This window comes from Bidens hawaiensis, unplaced genomic scaffold, assembly GCF_021521415.1.
Source record: "Bidens hawaiensis isolate Kalapana, Puna unplaced genomic scaffold, B.hawaiensis_p1.1 tig00036821_1, whole genome shotgun sequence".
Classification (NCBI taxonomy): domain Eukaryota; kingdom Viridiplantae; phylum Streptophyta; class Magnoliopsida; order Asterales; family Asteraceae; genus Bidens; species Bidens hawaiensis.
Genome location: NW_027496435.1, coordinates 78089 through 96860, shown reverse-complemented (window position 1 = coordinate 96860; position 18772 = coordinate 78089). Strand labels below are relative to the sequence as shown.

At 36.9% G+C, this 18772-nt stretch overlaps 1 pseudogene; it reads right to left on the bottom strand.

The window, feature by feature from the left end:
- Nucleotides 1-17982: 17982 nt before the first annotated feature.
- LOC143588854 (mini zinc finger protein 2 pseudogene) lies at nucleotides 17983-18486 on the bottom strand (annotated as a pseudogene).
- Nucleotides 18487-18772: the final 286 nt, after the last annotated feature.

Sequence of the window (18772 nt, the reverse complement as noted above, 5' to 3'; positions counted from 1 at the left end):
TTTGGATATAATGTGTTGAAACACACATACTTCCAATTCATTATCTCAATCACATATAATATAAATACACGAATTCGTTGGTCAACTTGTTTTATTTGGGTCTCATGTTACACATCGAGGATAGTGGACTTGGGACGTCTATTCAATTGTGGGCTAAAAGAGTTGCTATTGATTAGTCTTAGTTTGGGCTTAAGCTAACAACTAGGTTCAGGAACCATTGTGTCTTGGATTGGATGGATTAGTGTCTCATATATACGAGAGAAGGAAAATAAGCTTTTGGTGGAAATCAACCAGTACTATCTAATCGCTTCATCGTCTTATCGAACAGATTTTGTATTAAGTTCTTTATCTTCATTGTTCTTTATCTTCATTTGAATTGATACACACACACAACGCATGGGTCGGCCTTGGATGCGCATGGGAAAACTTTTAGAATATTTGAGTTTTAAGTTTGAGTTATTGTTACTAAATCTTCGTATTAGTTCGATCTTCTTTAGCTAGCATTTTATATACAAATAATGAACGGAAGACTTCAACTTCATATTGCTAAGTTTGGTTGAGTTGTGGAATATTTGTCAATAACTCAAAATTCCCTATTTTCGTATTTAGATACAATTCCTTCTCTCAGTATAAACTTACATTATTGTTTATAAAATAAAATATATCTATACTATATATAATACACCAAACAAAGGCAAATTAAGACATCCATTTTAAGTAATTTACAACACTTAAAGCATGATGTACATGTGTTAGTAAGGGTAAACATGTCTTTTGAACATAATCCATTCAACTTTCATGTTTGGTCCCTCATCTTTAATCATATTATATTTTTAATTTAAGTTGTAAACTAACTTCCCACCCATGACTTTTAAACGACTATAGCCTTTTCAAACGTTAACATTTTTATAAAAAAATTACACCATAAAAACAAGCATTTTATTCTCTTTAATTTGGATATGATATTGTTATAAATTTTTTTCATTTTAAATAAATTAATATGTTACGTAGAGGTGTTCAGTGTCCAGTATAAACCGCGAACCAACCGTTCATTACGTTTTGTAAATTTTGAAACCGACCAACAAACCGAAAGTAAAAAAAAGAAAAGAAAAAAGAAGTTGAACTAATGACCGGTTTAAACGCTTTCAAGGTTTTAACCGAACAATAAACAGTGGCGGACCCAAGAATTATTTTCTTGGGGGGCGACATCGGGACTTAACACTAATCTTAAGGGGGGGCGATCGGGATTTTCACATACAAATAACACTAAAAAAAAAATTAAGGTGGGCGACCGTCCCCCTAACCTCTACATAGGTCCGCCCCTAGCCATAAACACTTATATTTGTTACATGATTAACAAGTTCAAACACCCGCTGCATCGCGCGGGCAGACCACTATATATAAAACACAAAATATATAAATGACATTAACCATTTAACCAATTAACCACACCACGACCGTGGGCCAATTAAGCTTATATACACACGTTAGTTTTATTCTATTAAACTTGATACGTGTAATGGGCTTAAGCCCAATCTTGAAATTATTTGTATAGTGACATGAAAGCTTCGCTAAATGGTGCTTCTGACCTATAACCCACAATTCTGTTCGATGGAAATATATAGGATTTCTGAAAATATATGATTTCAATCTTGACCAGATGATTGCACCAGGTCTGATTCGATCGCATTTGCCATAAATTTTCCCCCCCTAAACGACCAATGAATAAAGTTCGGTTACCCAAAGTAACCCAATGACAAAAGACATCTCCATACACCAGCGATCGCAGATAACGATGGGTAGCTTAAGCACACCATCTCCTGTCTCAAGACAAACTTGTCATCAAATGGCCCACTGTGGTAAAACTCAGCTGAGATTGGATTCAAACATAAGACCTTATAGTCTCCGTCCCAATTTACGTAGTTAAACATTTTCCAATAAACTTACGTTGCTAAAATAAAAAATTTACAAATGGGACAATCACAACAACGGGAGTAAGTTTTTGAAATTCATCAAGTTCATAGGTTTCAACACTCCAAAATTTGAATACCTAATACAATAACAATCTGTTTTATTAATCTTACATGTAGTTTGTAGAAGGTGGAGAAACGCAGAAGGTTTTACACTACTACAAAAAGAGGTATTTGTTACGGTCAAATCTGTAGCAAAACAGGGTTTGCTACGGGATTTGTCACGGATTTGGTCCGTAAGTACAAGTCTCGTAGCTAACTTATTTGCTATGAGTTTTTGCTACGGAATCGAAATTTTGCTATGATCTTAGATACCAAAAGAGAAGTCGTTATTTTAGTTACATTAGCTACAGATTTTGCTACAAAATTGTTGGCTACGGATTGTTAGCTACGAATTATTAGCTACCATATTTTGCTACGATATATAACTATATAATTTTGCTACAAAAATTTTATAGCTATGGAAATTTGCTACCGACTTTCAGCAACAACTTTGGCTACGGGAATTGACTATGTTTTTTGCTATGAAATTTAGCTACAGATTTTGATTGAGTTTTGCTACGAATTCACATGCTTTCGCAACACATTGATCAAGGTTTTAGCTACGGATTTAGCTATAAATTTTTTATAGAATTTTTCAATATTTTTTTAATATTCTTTTCCACTTTTTCCTATAAAAAATATATTTAAATTATATAAAATATCTTACCAAAGATAAAAATCCAAATCAAATATCATAAAATATTCAAAAGTACTACAATAAAAACTGAAATTTAGTTTTACAATATCAACCCTTATATCTTAACTTCGTGAAAATACTTCTAGCCGATTTCATGACACTAGCTAAAGTTTCTCAATTATTTGAGCATATTATCTCTCTTTTTCTTCAACTTTCTTCAATACAACATTTTTTTTTTTATTTTCGTTCCGACCCGCTCTTTATTCTCGTTCCAACTCCGCTCTTTATCATGTGCAACTCTACTAGGATTGGGCTCCCGAGACTGAACACCACAATCACTGCGTCCCCGTGCACCACGAAAACCATTACCAACACCATAAGTAACACCACTACCAGAATTATCTTTACTACCATTCATAATGTATACACCGACACCCTGCATACAAATAAAATTATAATAAGCTAAAAAATTAGCATTCGATGATATACAAATTACGTTATATTATATATATTGATATGAAAAATCAACATATATATATCCGAAAACTATAAAACATAACTAAACTACGGCATTTATAATTAGTATTACCTTAAATCAAATAAAAACAAACGCACCTCGTGAAGTTGAAGCGACTCGTAGAAAGTGCACCAAAAAAGCACATTAAAACAAAAGAACTATGTGTCATCTTACTAATATTGAACCTGATGATGGGAGATCTAATATTTATGTTTGTGACTTAGACAAACTTAAAAACATATTATGTAAGTTGTCATATCATATATAGCGAATCAATATCAAAAGCCGTCGAGTAAGTAATAGCGAAACTGGTAAATCAAAATTGTTATATAAAAAAAGGCATACAACATATTTAAAGAAACCCGCCAATTCAATAAGTTTATAAACAACAACCAAAAAGTAAATGTAATGACTCACAATGCAACAAGTTTAACTTGATGACCGGTTGGTGATTATATTAATGTCACAAGTGAAAAGTAATTCCAATATATTTCATACATCATGTATTGGCCAAATAAATAAGCATCTAATCACAAAACACATGAGTAAATTCAGAATTCACAAGACAGATTTTAACATCCAAAGGTGTATTTTATTACCTGATCAAATCATCAAAATAAATTATGAAAATTTTAAAACAGTAACATAATGAACTAGGTTTCTCAAAGTATTTTTATTATAATTTTATATTACATAAAAAAAGAAAGACAATTCAATCATAGGTACAAACAGTTCAGCAGATTGGCAACAAAAAGTGTTGACTTGGTTAAGCCACAATGCTAATCCAAATCAAACAAGACCAATTGCGTTAACATCTTAACTCAAAATGTGAAGCTTCATAATTGGAAAAAAACCCTTTTGGACTTGTCATAAAAGAGTTATGATGTCCGGAAAACAAATCAGAACTCGACTCCCCGCATCAGCTTTGACACATGTTTTTGTAAAATCATAAAAATCATTCAAAACACGACCAAAAATTACAAATTATAACTTTCTGGAAACTAGACTCAGATTAGAACATCATGAAAACAAGAATCGATCGAAAACAATAAATTATCATCGAGTTACAGACCAAACAATAAACGAGAACAAATCTGTCAGCTAACTGTTCTTATCAAAACTCAAACCCTAACATGTTTATTTCATCTCTAGGGTTCTAATACATCAATTAACATTATAATCATCAATAATATAGAGATTTAACATCTAGGGTCTTACAATAACTAATCAAAAACATAAAATCAATGCATAAAACTTACCATCTAGTGTTAGGATTAATGAGAATCACTAGAAGACACCACCAATTGCAAGAATTGAGAATGAATTGAAGATGCTTATAGTTTGTTGATGGTTTGGGATCGTGAAAGAGGATGGAGGTAGAAGTCTCGATGGTGTGATAGGGATTAGGGTTGAGGTTTTGTTTTAATTTTATTTTAATCAACATTTACAAGAATAATCCTTTATTAAATGAGTTTTGACTCAATGAGCAATTTTAACACAAAGCCTGGTCATAACGAAACATTACGAATAAAATACTAACCCAAGCTAATAAAATAAGCCTCGTTGTAATTTTTTGTTAAAAATAATTTATTAAAAGCCGAACCATACAACTTACATGCAATGGATTGCAATTTCATGAAACAACCTATAAACTTAACACATAATCACTTGACATGTAATTCACATAGATAAATTTATAATCATATGCTCGAGATGTTATTTTCATAGTTCACCAACGATGGGAGTCATATCCGTGTGATTCGGTAATTCCCGAATTACCGCTATGTGAATGTTTGTGCAATAACCGGCACACTAAATTAATCCTAATTAAGTGAAATGCATATATGAATGTTTGAGATAACGAAGTTTGCATTAACGGCACTAAATCGTAAACATAAATGAGTAAGCCACAAAACATAACATAATCAAATTTAAAACAAAGGGACAAAACACCAAATATTAAGGCGGCAAACCTACGCAATTTCAGTCGGTATCGATAGTATCTGTGACATCTGCCCCGATCCGACCCGACCCAGGTACCCGTTTCTCTGACCCGATCTCTTTCTTTTATGATTTAATATTTATTTATACTTATATTTTACTTTCAATAATAATAATATACTTTTCCCTCCCGCCTCTTTCTCTCTCTTTCTTTCCGCCGTTCCGTCCCTCTCCTCTCTTTCCGCCTTCTTTTCCCTCTTGTCGCCGTCCCGCCCTTAAGCCTTGAACCCTTTCCTTAACTCTTTGCTTGTCCTTTGGTTCTTCCCGCCTAAGGATGTCTGCAGCTCCACGCGCCAGACTCCTTACATGGAAGCCTGCGTGAAGACATCTTGTTCCTGCGATGCGTGAAGAGAACTCTTCTCGCAGCGCGCTAAGAATGCATGTTCTTCCCGCAATGCGCTAAGAATGTATGTTCTTCCCGCGATGCGCTTAGAATTCTAGTTCTTCACGCAGCACGCTAAGGATTTGTGATTCTTCCCGCAGTGCGCTAAGGATTGTTGTGCCAGCCTTCGCGCTCGCGCACTCAGCCTTCCCGCGCTTAACCCTTGTATCTTGTTTATTCTAGCCGTTTGCTTTTGTAAATGTCTTTTCTTCTGAGCTGTTGACCTAACCTATCTAATGTCTGAATAGTTACTTTCGGCGCAGCATGCGTACCAACCCCATTGGTTGATAGAAAAAGTGACTGACATAATCTTTTGAGATCTGCTTTTGCCATGCTTGACCAGTACCTTTATCTGACCCGCCCATGCCTTTTTACTGTTCCCTGACAGCTTTATCTTGCTCCCTGCAGCTGCCATATCTTTTGTTATCTTTTGTTTTGTCTTGTTCTGTTTGTCTTGGAATCTTTTCCCCTTTTTCTGGATTTATGTCTCCTAGGGTTTCTCTATAAATAATAACATTATTTTTCCTAACACTACACACACAAAACACTTAATCTCTCTTATTCTCTCTTGCTCCTTGCTCTCTCTGCCGCCTCCCTCCTCTCTTGCCTCCGTCTTCCTCCCTGTTCTGCCCTGCTTTTCCGGTAATATATATATATAATAATTTACTTATTAATTATGCTAACTTATAATCAAAACTTAAAACCAATCGTTAAAACAATAATCTTTAATTATAGGTTAACTTTGCTTGTTTAAGAGTTGATTCTTGCATATCTATCATCGCATCTTTATCAAGTGAGTTATCTCGTATCTAATCCCTTTTTATTTTAAATGCTTTGGGATGTTCATGTGTTCATACAAAACTTGAGTCTTAAACTGTTTATGAACTTTAGTCGCGCAGTATCCCATGTGTTGAGGACGTTTACTTGGCTGTTTATTTGTATGTGTGTATCATTAACCGCTTTGTTCGGCCTATTCCGAAGTTTTCATGGTACCATTAGATGAACACGGGAGACCTATCGTTTACGGTTTTCTTTGTTTACACTTGCACAGATGTTTTCTCGTTTTTGTGCTCAATTGGGAGCACGGATTGAACTATGAACTATGAGCTATGATCTATTTAGGCTTGATCACAATCTGATTGCACCCTTGTTAAACACCAGACATACACGTGTTGCGCGCAGATTTATTATTATCTATGTATTGTATTAAACTTGATTTATCACCAACACGCAAGTGTTTGACGTTTATTTTAACACATGTTCAGGTTTGCAGTAGCTGTTTTGGAGCTTGTGGACACGTAGGACGTTTTTACTTTTGGACCTAGAATTAAAATGTATCAAGACAAGTTAATGTTGTTTGAATGTTATAATTTATAATATATTGATTTATGTTTGATTTATGTTCTTTATTTTCCCCGCTGCGCTGTGCGCGATAAAATGTGTATTAATAAATATTGACACCAATAGTGTCGCGAGTAATGAAGCAATATGTGGCGCCCCGATGTATAATCCGCCTTTGGTCGGGGTGTTACAGATTGGTATCAGAGCTCGTTGACTTTAGGATAGGTGGTTAGACGTAACGGCCTAGAATACCTAAGAGTCCCCTCTCGCGCATGAGAGAAATCTCATGTTTGCGCGCTTATTGTTAATTACTCGTTATTTATGAATATGCTCGCGCTTGCGCAGTATATGATTTTATGTTTTATTTCGCGATATTTCGATTTTTGTTAAATTTCGATTTTTATTGATTTTTCTTACATATTCGTTTGTTGGGTTTGAAAATCCGAAAAGTCATGGTGATACATGAATAGTTGATTTTCAATTTCCATTTACGATTATGTTCTGAGGTTGGAGACTTGAAAAGTCATGGTGATACATGAATTGTCAACCTCCAATACTCATTTTCTTGTGTATTTTATATTGAAGATTGAAAAGTCATGGTGATACATGAATCGTCAATCTCCAATACTCGTTTGCTCGTATATTTTAAATTGGGAATTCGGAAAGTCATGGTGATACATGAATTGCCGATTCTTGATTCGAATTTGTTACCTTTATTAAGTCTGCATTTAGGGTCATTTATTTTACTTTAACTTTTGACTGTAACTGACTCCGTGAAACCAAGCTTTATAAGATTAAAACTTTGCGCTAAAACCAAGATATTAACTAAAATTAAAATTTTTATAGAATGCCTCCGCTATCTCGCCGATTTCAGAGAAGAGAAGCCTCGCGCATGCGTAGACAGCAACGTTCCCAGGAAATGGCCGCCGCGATAGCCCAAGCCTTGAGCCAAAACAATACCTCGAGTTATAACATTAAGTCCTTTAACGCGGGTAACCCTCCAAAGTTCACAGGTCTTGAAGGAGCCACCGTGATGCTCCAGTGGCTTGAGAAGATTGAAAACACTTTCCTCCACACCCAATGCCCCTCAGACAGACGAACCCTGTATGCTTCCAGTGTCCTGGAATCCAGAGCGCTTACATGGTGGAATGGAGTAGCTCATGCGCGTGGCGCAGAAGCTGCTTCCAGCATGCTCTGGGAGGAATTCAAGGAAATTCTTACGCGAGAATTCTGCCCTCCCAACGAAGTTAAGCGCCTGGAGGAGGAATTTTGGAATCTTAAGCAGTACAGTGGTGAAGCGCGCGAGTACGCGACGCGCTTCCATGAACTAAGCCTGCTGGTCCCTCACCTTGTTACCCCTTCACGCCGAGCAATCGAGAAATTCCTTGGGGGTCTCCCCATGGAAATTCAAGATTCTGTATGGGCCAGAAACCCAGTAACCCTCTCTGACGCCATCGAGTTGGCCGCTGTGCTCAGCGACAACCATGTCAGAGCAGGAACCCTGTTCCTGCGGGGAACTGAGAAGACCAAACTCACCAAGACTGCCCCTGAACCAACAGAAACCAAACCTGAACCCTCGAACCGTAACAACCTCAAGCGCAGGCGCAAGGCCTATGCGCTTACCAACCCGCCCATTACCCAACAACCCATTTATCAACCTCCAGTTTACGCGCCTAACCCACTGTCGACCTACCCAACACCTCCTGTAGTCCACAACTATGCCTTAACCAACCCCGCACTCCCTGCCCTGCCACCTAAGAAACCTTACACAGGAAATCAACCCTTTTGCCCAACCTGTAGACTTCACCACCCAACCCAAACCCCGTGTCGTCAATGTAACCGATGTGGCCGCGTTGGTCACTCTGCTGAATACTGTAGAGTCCCTCTCGCCAACCCAATTGCGCCAACACCACCAGTCTACCCGCAGAACCCACAACCAACATACCAAAACCCACGACCCAGGTCGTGCTATAACTGCGGTGATCCCAGTCATTTCCGGAACGCGTGCCCGAGACTACAAGTGCAAATCACACAAGCGAATCCGGTGAACCAGATTTCAAACCAAGTGACGCTGTGGACGAGCTTTTAACATAACCGCGCACCAAGCGCAAGCGAATAATGACGTAGTTAATGGTACATTTTTACTTAACGGATTTTATGCTTCTGTACTTTTTGATACTGGCGCCGATCGAAGTTTTATCTCTCGCGCCTTCGAGCAGAAGCTTGCGCGATCCGCGCAACGATTTAAAAGAAAATTTTTCAGTTGAATTGGCTAACGGTGAAACTGTTTTAATTAACTCGGTGATTAAAGATTGTACGCTTAACCTTAACGAAAACGATTTTCTAATCGACCTCATCCCCATGCCTCTTGAAAGCTTTGATGTTATCATTGGTATGGACTGGCTCTCGAAGAATCGCGCCGAAGTTATTTGCGCCAAGAAATTGATTCGCATACCTCGAGAAAATGGTGATCTTCACATCTACGGCGAAAAACCCTCCCGCGGTCTTAAACTTATGTCTTGCGCCGAAGCCCAAAGACTCATGCGGAAGAAGTGTGTTGCATTCTTAGCCCATGTGGTCAAACCTGCTGAAGAGAAGAAGCTTCGCGATATCCCTGTTGTGCGTGATTTCCCTGAAGTTTTTCCTGATGATCTTCCTGGTATCCCTCCCGCTCGTGAAGTCGAGTTCCGTATTGATCTTGTCCCTGGTGCTTCCCCCGTAGCTAAATCTCCTTACCGTCTTGCACCCGCTGAGATGCAAGAATTGGCCAGCCAACTTCAAGAGTTGACTGCTAAAGGATTCATTCGCCCTAGCTCTTCGCCCTGGGGTGCTCCGGTGTTGTTCGTTAAAAAGAAAGATGGATCGTTTCGCATGTGTATTGATTACCGCGAGTTGAACAAACTCACCATTAAAAACCGGTATCCCTTACCGCGTATTGACGACCTCTTTGATCAACTCCAAGGTGCCTCTTGTTTCTCGAAGATTGATCTCCGCTCTGGCTATCACCTGTTGCGCATCCGCGATGAAGATGTTCCGAAGACTGCTTTTCGAACTCGTTATGGCCATTTTGAATTCTTGGTCATGTCCTTCGGTTTAACCAACGCGCCCGCTGTTTTCATGGATCTAATGAACCGGGTGTGTAGGCCTTTCTTGGATAAATTCGTGATTGTGTTTATCGATGATGTTCTGGTGTATTCTAAGACAAAGGCCGAGCACGAGCAACATCTTCGGTTGGTGTTGCAAAAGCTTAGAGCTGAGCAGCTCTATGCCAAGCTTTCCAAGTGTGAATTCTGGTCTGATGAAGTACAGTTTCTTGGTCATGTTGTAAACAAGATGGGTATCCATGTCGACCCATCCAAGATTGAAGCAATCAAGAACTGGATTACGCCATCTTCTCCTTCTGAGATCCGTTCCTTTCTGGGCTTAGCTGGTTACTACCGGCGATTCATTTCGAACTTCTCAAAGATCGCTTTGCCTTTAACAGCTCTAACGCACAAAGGTAAACCATATATTTGGGGCTCGAAGCAAGAAGAAGCCTTTCTAACGCTCAAGCGTTTGTTGTGTGAAGCTCCTGTTCTTGCGCTACCTGAGGGTAATGATGATTTTGTCGTGTATTGCGATGCATCCAACCAAGGTCTCGGTTGTGTTCTTATGCAACGAGGCAAGGTTATCGCTTACGCATCAAGGCAACTTAAGGTTCATGAAAAGAATTATACAACTCACGACCTCGAACTAGGTGCAGTTGTTTTTGCCTTGAAGATCTGGAGACACTACCTTTATGGTACTAAGTGTATCCTCTACACTGACCATAAAAGCCTTCAGCATATCTTTGATCAGAAGGAACTTAACATGAGACAACGCCGATGGAACGAACTCATCAGCGATTACGATTGTGAGATCCGGTATCATCCTGGTAAGGCTAATGTGGTAGCCGATGCGCTCAGCCGAAAACCCTGCCAGCTTAACTGTATCTTGCCGCGCACCCAACTTCACTTCGCGCCGATTCAAAGCAACCTTGAATCGCGTATTCGTGACGCGCAGCGCGCATCCATCAGTAATGGTAACCTTCGCGCCGAGTTAGCGTGTGGCGCGGAAGCGCATTTTGTGCCCAATCTGAGTGGAATTCTCTGCTATCTCAATCGCATCTGGATTCCCTTTGATGAGAATCTTCGCGCTGATATCCTGAGTGAAGCGCACAAATCTCGGTATTCTATTCATCCTGGCGCTGATAAGATGTACAAGGATTTGCGCATAACTTATTGGTGGCCCGGTATGAAAAAGGATATTGCTGTGTTCGTAGCTAAATGCCTGACTTGTTCTAAAGTGAAAGCTGAACACCAACGCCCATCTGGTTTGCTCGAACAACCAGAAATTCCTACGTGGAAATGGGAATGTGTAGCGATGGACTTTATTACCAAGTTACCTTTGACAGCAAGCAAACATGATAGCATTTGGGTAATAGTGGATCGATTGACTAAGTCTGCTCACTTTCTGCCCATTCGTGAAAACTACCGTGTTGAGCAGCTCGCGCAGCTGTATGTCAAGGAAATTGTCTGCCGCCATGGTACTCCTTTGAGCATCATATCCGATCGCGATGGCCGTTTTATATCTCGCTTTTGGAAATCTCTCCAATCTGCGCTAGGAACTCGCTTGGACATGAGTACGGCATATCATCCTCAGACTGGCGGACAGTCTGAGCGAACTATTCAAACTCTTGAGGATATGCTCCGATCTTGTGTTCTTGATTTTGGAGGTAATTGGGATTCACACCTGCCTTTGATTTAGTTTTCTTATAATAACAGCTATCATTCCAGTATTGGTATGGCCCCATTTGAAGCACTTTACGGTCGTAAGTGCCGCTCCCCGATCTGTTGGAGCGAAGTGGGTGAAACTCAAATCACAGGACCCGAACTTGTTCAAGAGACAACCGATAAAATCGCCAAGATCCGTGATCATCTGCTGACTGCCAGAAGCCGACAGAAGAGTTACGCAGATCGTAGGCGAAAGCCTCTCGAATTTCAAGTTGGTGATCTTGTTCTCCTCAAAGTGTCGCCCTGGAAAGGTGTTGTCCGCTTTGGGAAGAAAGGTAAGCTTGCTCCTCGTTATGTTGGTCCATTCAAGATTCTCGCGCGTGTGGGAAAAGTTGCCTACAGACTTGACCTGCCGCCCGCGCTCAGTAATGTGCATCCAACGTTCCATGTATCCAATCTCAAGAAGTGTTTAGCTGACGAGAACCTTCGCATTCCACTTGATGAAGTTCAAGTTGATGAAACTATGCATTTCGTTGAGAAGCCTGTTGAGATTATGGATCGCGAGGTTAAGCAAACCAAGCGCAGTCGTATCCCTATCGTGAAAGTTCGCTGGGAGTCCAAGCGCGGAGCCGAGTTTACATGGGAAAGGGAAGATCAAATGAAGATCAAGTACCCGCACCTGTTCTCTGCGCAACCTACTTCGAGATAAATTTCGGGACGAAATTTCTTAAAGTAGGGGAGACTGTGACATCTGCCCCGATCCGACCCGACCCAGGTACCCGTTTCTCTGACCCGATCTCTTTCTTTTATGATTTAATATTTATTTATACTTATATTTTACTTTCAATAATAATAATATACTTTTCCCTCCCGCCTCTTTCTCTCTCTTTCTTTCCGCCGTTCCGTCCCTCTCCTCTCTTTCCGCCTTCTTTTCCCTCTTGTCGCCGTCCCGCCCTTAAGCCTTGAACCCTTTCCTTAACTCTTTGCTTGTCCTTTGGTTCTTCCCGCCTAAGGATGTCTGCAGCTCCACGCGCCAGACTCCTTACATGGAAGCCTGCGTGAAGACATCTTGTTCCTGCGATGCGTGAAGAGAACTCTTCTCGCAGCGCGCTAAGAATGCATGTTCTTCCCGCAATGCGCTAAGAATGTATGTTCTTCCCGCGATGCGCTTAGAATTCTAGTTCTTCACGCAGCACGCTAAGGATTTGTGATTCTTCCCGCAGTGCGCTAAGGATTGTTGTGCCAGCCTTCGCGCTCGCGCACTCAGCCTTCCCGCGCTTAACCCTTGTATCTTGTTTATTCTAGCCGTTTGCTTTTGTAAATGTCTTTTCTTCTGAGCTGTTGACCTAACCTATCTAATGTCTGAATAGTTACTTTCGGCGCAGCATGCGTACCAACCCCATTGGTTGATAGAAAAAGTGACTGACATAATCTTTTGAGATCTGCTTTTGCCATGCTTGACCAGTACCTTTATCTGACCCGCCCATGCCTTTTTACTGTTCCCTGACAGCTTTATCTTGCTCCCTGCAGCTGCCATATCTTTTGTTATCTTTTGTTTTGTCTTGTTCTGTTTGTCTTGGAATCTTTTCCCCTTTTTCTGGATTTATGTCTCCTAGGGTTTCTCTATAAATAATAACATTATTTTTCCTAACACTACACACACAAAACACTTAATCTCTCTTATTCTCTCTTGCTCCTTGCTCTCTCTGCCGCCTCCCTCCTCTCTTGCCTCCGTCTTCCTCCCTGTTCTGCCCTGCTTTTCCGGTAATATATATATATAATAATTTACTTATTAATTATGCTAACTTATAATCAAAACTTAAAACCAATCGTTAAAACAATAATCTTTAATTATAGGTTAACTTTGCTTGTTTAAGAGTTGATTCTTGCATATCTATCATCGCATCTTTATCAAGTGAGTTATCTCGTATCTAATCCCTTTTTATTTTAAATGCTTTGGGATGTTCATGTGTTCATACAAAACTTGAGTCTTAAACTGTTTATGAACTTTAGTCGCGCAGTATCCCATGTGTTGAGGACGTTTACTTGGCTGTTTATTTGTATGTGTGTATCATTAACCACTTTGTTCGGCCTATTCCGAAGTTTTCATGGTACCATTAGATGAACACGGGAGACCTATCGTTTACGGTTTTCTTTGTTTACACTTGCACAGATGTTTTCTCGTTTTTGTGCTCAATTGGGAGCACGGATTGAACTATGAACTATGAGCTATGATCTATTTAGGCTTGATCACAATCTGATTGCACCCTTGTTAAACACCAGACATACACGTGTTGCGCGCAGATTTATTATTATCTATGTATTGTATTAAACTTGATTTCTCACCAACACGCAAGTGTTTGACGTTTATTTTAACATATGTTCAGGTTTGCAGTAGCTGTTTTGGAGCTTGTGGACACGTAGGACGTTTTTACTTTTGGACCTAGAATTAAAATGTATCAAGACAAGTTAATGTTGTTTGAATGTTATAATTTATAATATATTGATTTATGTTTGATTTATGTTCTTTATTTTCCCCGCTGCGCGTGCGCGATAAAATGTGTATTAATAAATATTGACACCAATAGTGTCGCGAGTAATGAAGCAATATGTGGCGCCCCGATGTATAATCCGCCTTTGGTCGGGGTGTTACAGTATCTGCACTAAAGTTTATTTTATGAGGTTTTAAAGATTTATTTCCTGATTTTTCTACGGATGTTACTACCAATTTTTTGAAATCATTTATATGATGTGTGTTTTCTTAAGTTTGTTATAGATTTTACTACTGACCTTATGAAGTTATTTTCATAATACATTTTCTTTCAAGTTTGTAATGAATTTTGCTACCAATTTTTTGAAATCGTTTATATAATACTTATTTTCTCATATTTGCTATGAGTTTTGCTACTATCATTATGGAGTTATTTTTAAAATACTTATTTTCTTAAGTTTTTTTTTTTCGGATTTTGCTACGATTTTTTTTCTTTTTTGCAACGGAATATTTATAGCAAAATTGTAACAAAATGTGTCCCTAGCTAATCCGTAGCAAACTGTGACCGATATTTTCCGTAGCAAAAATCCACAGCAAATGTCTTTTTTACGTAAATCCATTTTTTCTATTATTGAATTACTTGTTTTTGTTCGTTATGAAGATGGTAAAAATGATATATTTCTTTTTAAAGCAGCCAGAACTATTTTTTTTATCACCTTATTACTATGCATGTCAATTTGTGTTAAGGTATTCGAATGCAGGTTTACAATAATAGTTGTTGACAAAGGTCTCTGTTATTTTGCTACGTTACAGATTTCGGAAAATTAGTTTTATTTTCCTACCATTTTGTAATGAATTTTATGTTAATATTTTTGTTTTCTCAAATTTTCAACGAAGTTTGCTACGTAATTTGCTAAACTTTATGTTATAAAGTTTTAAATATTAATTTTCTTTATTTTGCTACGGATTTTTGCTACCTGTTTTTTTGAAATCATTTTTATGATATTCATTTTGTCAGTTTACTATGGATTTTGCTACCAATTTAGGATTTCGGTTTTTATAATACTTATTTTCTCAAGTTTGTTACGGATTTTGCTACCGATTTTATAAACTAATTTTTATAATACTTACTATCTCAAGTTTGCTATGGATTTTGCTATGGGTTTTTTCTTGCAACGAAATATTCGTAGCAAAATCGTAGCAATATGTGTCCCTAGCTAATCCGTAGCTAATTCGTAGCAAAAATTGCTACCGATTTTTTTCATAGCAAAAAATTGGTGGCAAATACCTATTTATGTAGTAGTGTTAGGAGTAAGTTAGTTTGTTGTTTTCAAAAAAACTATAATAGAACACGAATACGAATACCTAATAGAACACACGTTTTTGTTCATCTTCGTTCGTTAATAAAATTAATAGATTCGTTTTTGTTCGTTAATATCTAAACGAATAGTTTATGAACGTAAACGAACACAAATGAAAACAAACGAAAATAATTATTAATATAACTAAACAAACACAAATCAACAGTTTGTGAACGTCAACCTATATGATATAGAAAAGGCTAACCGTGAGAGAAGGTAGAGAAACGTAGAAGACTAACTGAAATGCGATATACATATACGTGCATTCACAATCTACATATATTTTTAAAATTCTTTCTTGTTTTGGTAAAGATTAATAACGTATAAAAATAAACAAATAAAAAGATAATGTTTAAAATTGCTTTTCACGACTTTTAAGCATTATTAATTTTAATTATTTTCATTCTTTATATATCTTATTCTTAATCTTTTCAAGACAAAAGTGAGGTAAATAAATAAATATATTACTCCCTCCGTCCCATTATAAGTGTCATAATTTGATTTTTCAAGTTTTTTTTGTTTAACTTTGATTGACAATATTTTTGTTTGTGTTATATAATACTTGATGTAAAATATATGAATGGATTGGGTTTTAAATGTATTTTAAATTGATATAATTTTCATCAAATATTATATGATACGAACAAAAATATTTACGGTCAAAGTTGTAAAAGAAATACTTAAAAAGTCAAAATATGACACTTATAATGGGACGGAGGGAGTAGCATTTTATGAAATAAGTATATAATTTTTATTTCTAGTCAAAGATTAATAACATAAGACAACCTAAAATTAAAAAAATTATTGGTTAAGTGTTTTTTTATAAGTTTTAAAGTCTAAATTGATTTTTTTTATGTGTGTGTATACAATTTTAATGGTTTTAATAGAGTTTGTGGAAGTCTATTGTCGTGTAAGACAATTAGTGTTTCTGTAAGAAGTTTAAATATGATATGGAACACATGTGACATATTATAATGGTTTGTTTTTGTAGATACTCTTATGTGACATCCCCCATAGACAACCACATTACGTAGGTTCGTCCTTGGGGCCAATCCTTTGTGAAGAACGGGGGCATGCGAGGTAATGCGGCCGGGTATATTTATATTTTTTAATAGTTATAGTTTATTTGATGTTTAATTATGTTTTATAATATTATAACTTATCTAATATTTAATTATTTAATATTCAAATCATGTAGCATTCAAATATTGACATTGAATCTAAAATTTTTAGAGTTTACTCTAATTTTATGATAATTAAATATTATTAGTTTTTGGTTTTATTCATGTTTATTTAAACATCATTTATTAAATTTGATAATACATTATTAACAAATAAATAGTTTATTATTTAAATGATAGTAGGTTGGTAATAAAAAATAAATGTAAAAGGTTGTAACGGAATGATTTTTGTAAATGATTATTTTCTTGAGAGAAGTTTAATGTTTTGAATGATGAATACATTGCTAACTGGCAGGTGAATAAGCATGTTTAGGAATGTTTATTGTTTATATAGATTTTAGTTATAATGGCCGAATTACAAATTAAACTCATAAATTCTACTCCTAAATCTATAGAATTATTCGCTATAAGACTCAAACTCTTAACCTCGTGCAAGGAACATTGCTATGCACCTCATGAGAGGAACATCACTATATACTATCATATACATCAAAGATGCTATCAGAATTTTATAAATAAATATGGCTCTACTTCCTAGACAATTGAAGATGGCATGATGAGTTGAATAGAAAATTGTTATTAAAGAATTTGACCTTCAGTTGCTTATTAAGTAGATTAAAGGGAAAGGAACATAGACTTATAAAATACACATTTGGCAGACAAAACAGTTTGTAATTTCAAATGGGGGACAAGATCCATCCATGAAAGTCATGAAGATGGAAGCTGTAAAGCTGGAGGATTGTTTGCTGTATCCATGTGACATCCAAACTCCATTCATTTTGATTCTACAAAATAATGCATGCAAAGTTGTTTATTTTATTATCCTCCCACCCATGTTTATTAATTTAGAGGTACTTAATAATATGCATATGGTGCAAGCATATATGTAATTTCAAACTCCATTCATTTTTTTTTTGCCATCTCCACTTTGGTGGGATGGTAAAGGCTTAGGCCTTTGGGTGAGAGGTCCAGGTTCGATCCCTGGCAATGGCGGTTTATTGTAAATAGTAGGAGGCAAGCTTAAACATTCAAATATATATATATATATATATATATATATATATACTTTCAAAGACATAACTTATCTAGTTATCTTCACCTTCTCCATCTCAATTGGACTCTTCCTTTCAAACCCTACCTTTTCATTTAGAGAACATTTCCATGTTAATTTTAATCTTGGTAACTACATATTCGCATCAATCTATGACATGTATTCAGCTTCGGCCTTTGTTTATAGAAGTTTTCTAATTATTGTTCGGAAAAAAATATATTAAAGAAACTAAAGAGAAATGATAGTGGAATCATTGTATGACTTTGATAATAGGATAAATTAATTAGTTTTGTACAAATAGAGTAATTAATTAATACAATCAATACAAGCATGAGATAATTGAAAATCTATAGAAAAGATATATAAGATATTCATACATGTGTGAGTGTTTAAATTGTGTTCAAATCAATCTCAAGCAGGCCTTTAATTTTTTGACCACTTACATGCACCCTAGACATGATCAGATGTTGATGAACCCTCACTCATAACTTCATTCACTTCTCTCCTATGAAAACTCCTGTGGCAGCCACACGCGGCACACGAGACCGCAGCCGCCGTTCCTTCTTCTCCACCCGCCATGAACTCCCTGCAACCGTCTACCGCGTACCCTCCAATATTCGCCGCATGATTCTTCTGGCACTCTCCATACCGAACCCTTGCACTTGATGTTCTATTAGAACTACTCTTTTTAACCACCACTTGACGTTTCTTCATTCTCTCTTTAAATTCTCTCTAAAGGATTATAATAATAATAATAATAAGAGGAAGAGAAAGAGAGAGTGTGTGGCTATGAAACAAACCCTAAAGCTTGTGTTCATGGCATTTTATAGCTGTTATATATATATATATATATATATATATATATATATATATATATATATATATATATATATATATATTTAGATGAAAAGAGTTTCCCACTTGGGAAAAAAAGAATCATGCCAAGAAGGGGCATTATTGAAGCACTATGTCATGTCTTGTGATTTCTTTTGGGTTCAGTGGTTATATATTAAATTAGGGCAAAGAGTGATCTCGAGGCATCTAGGT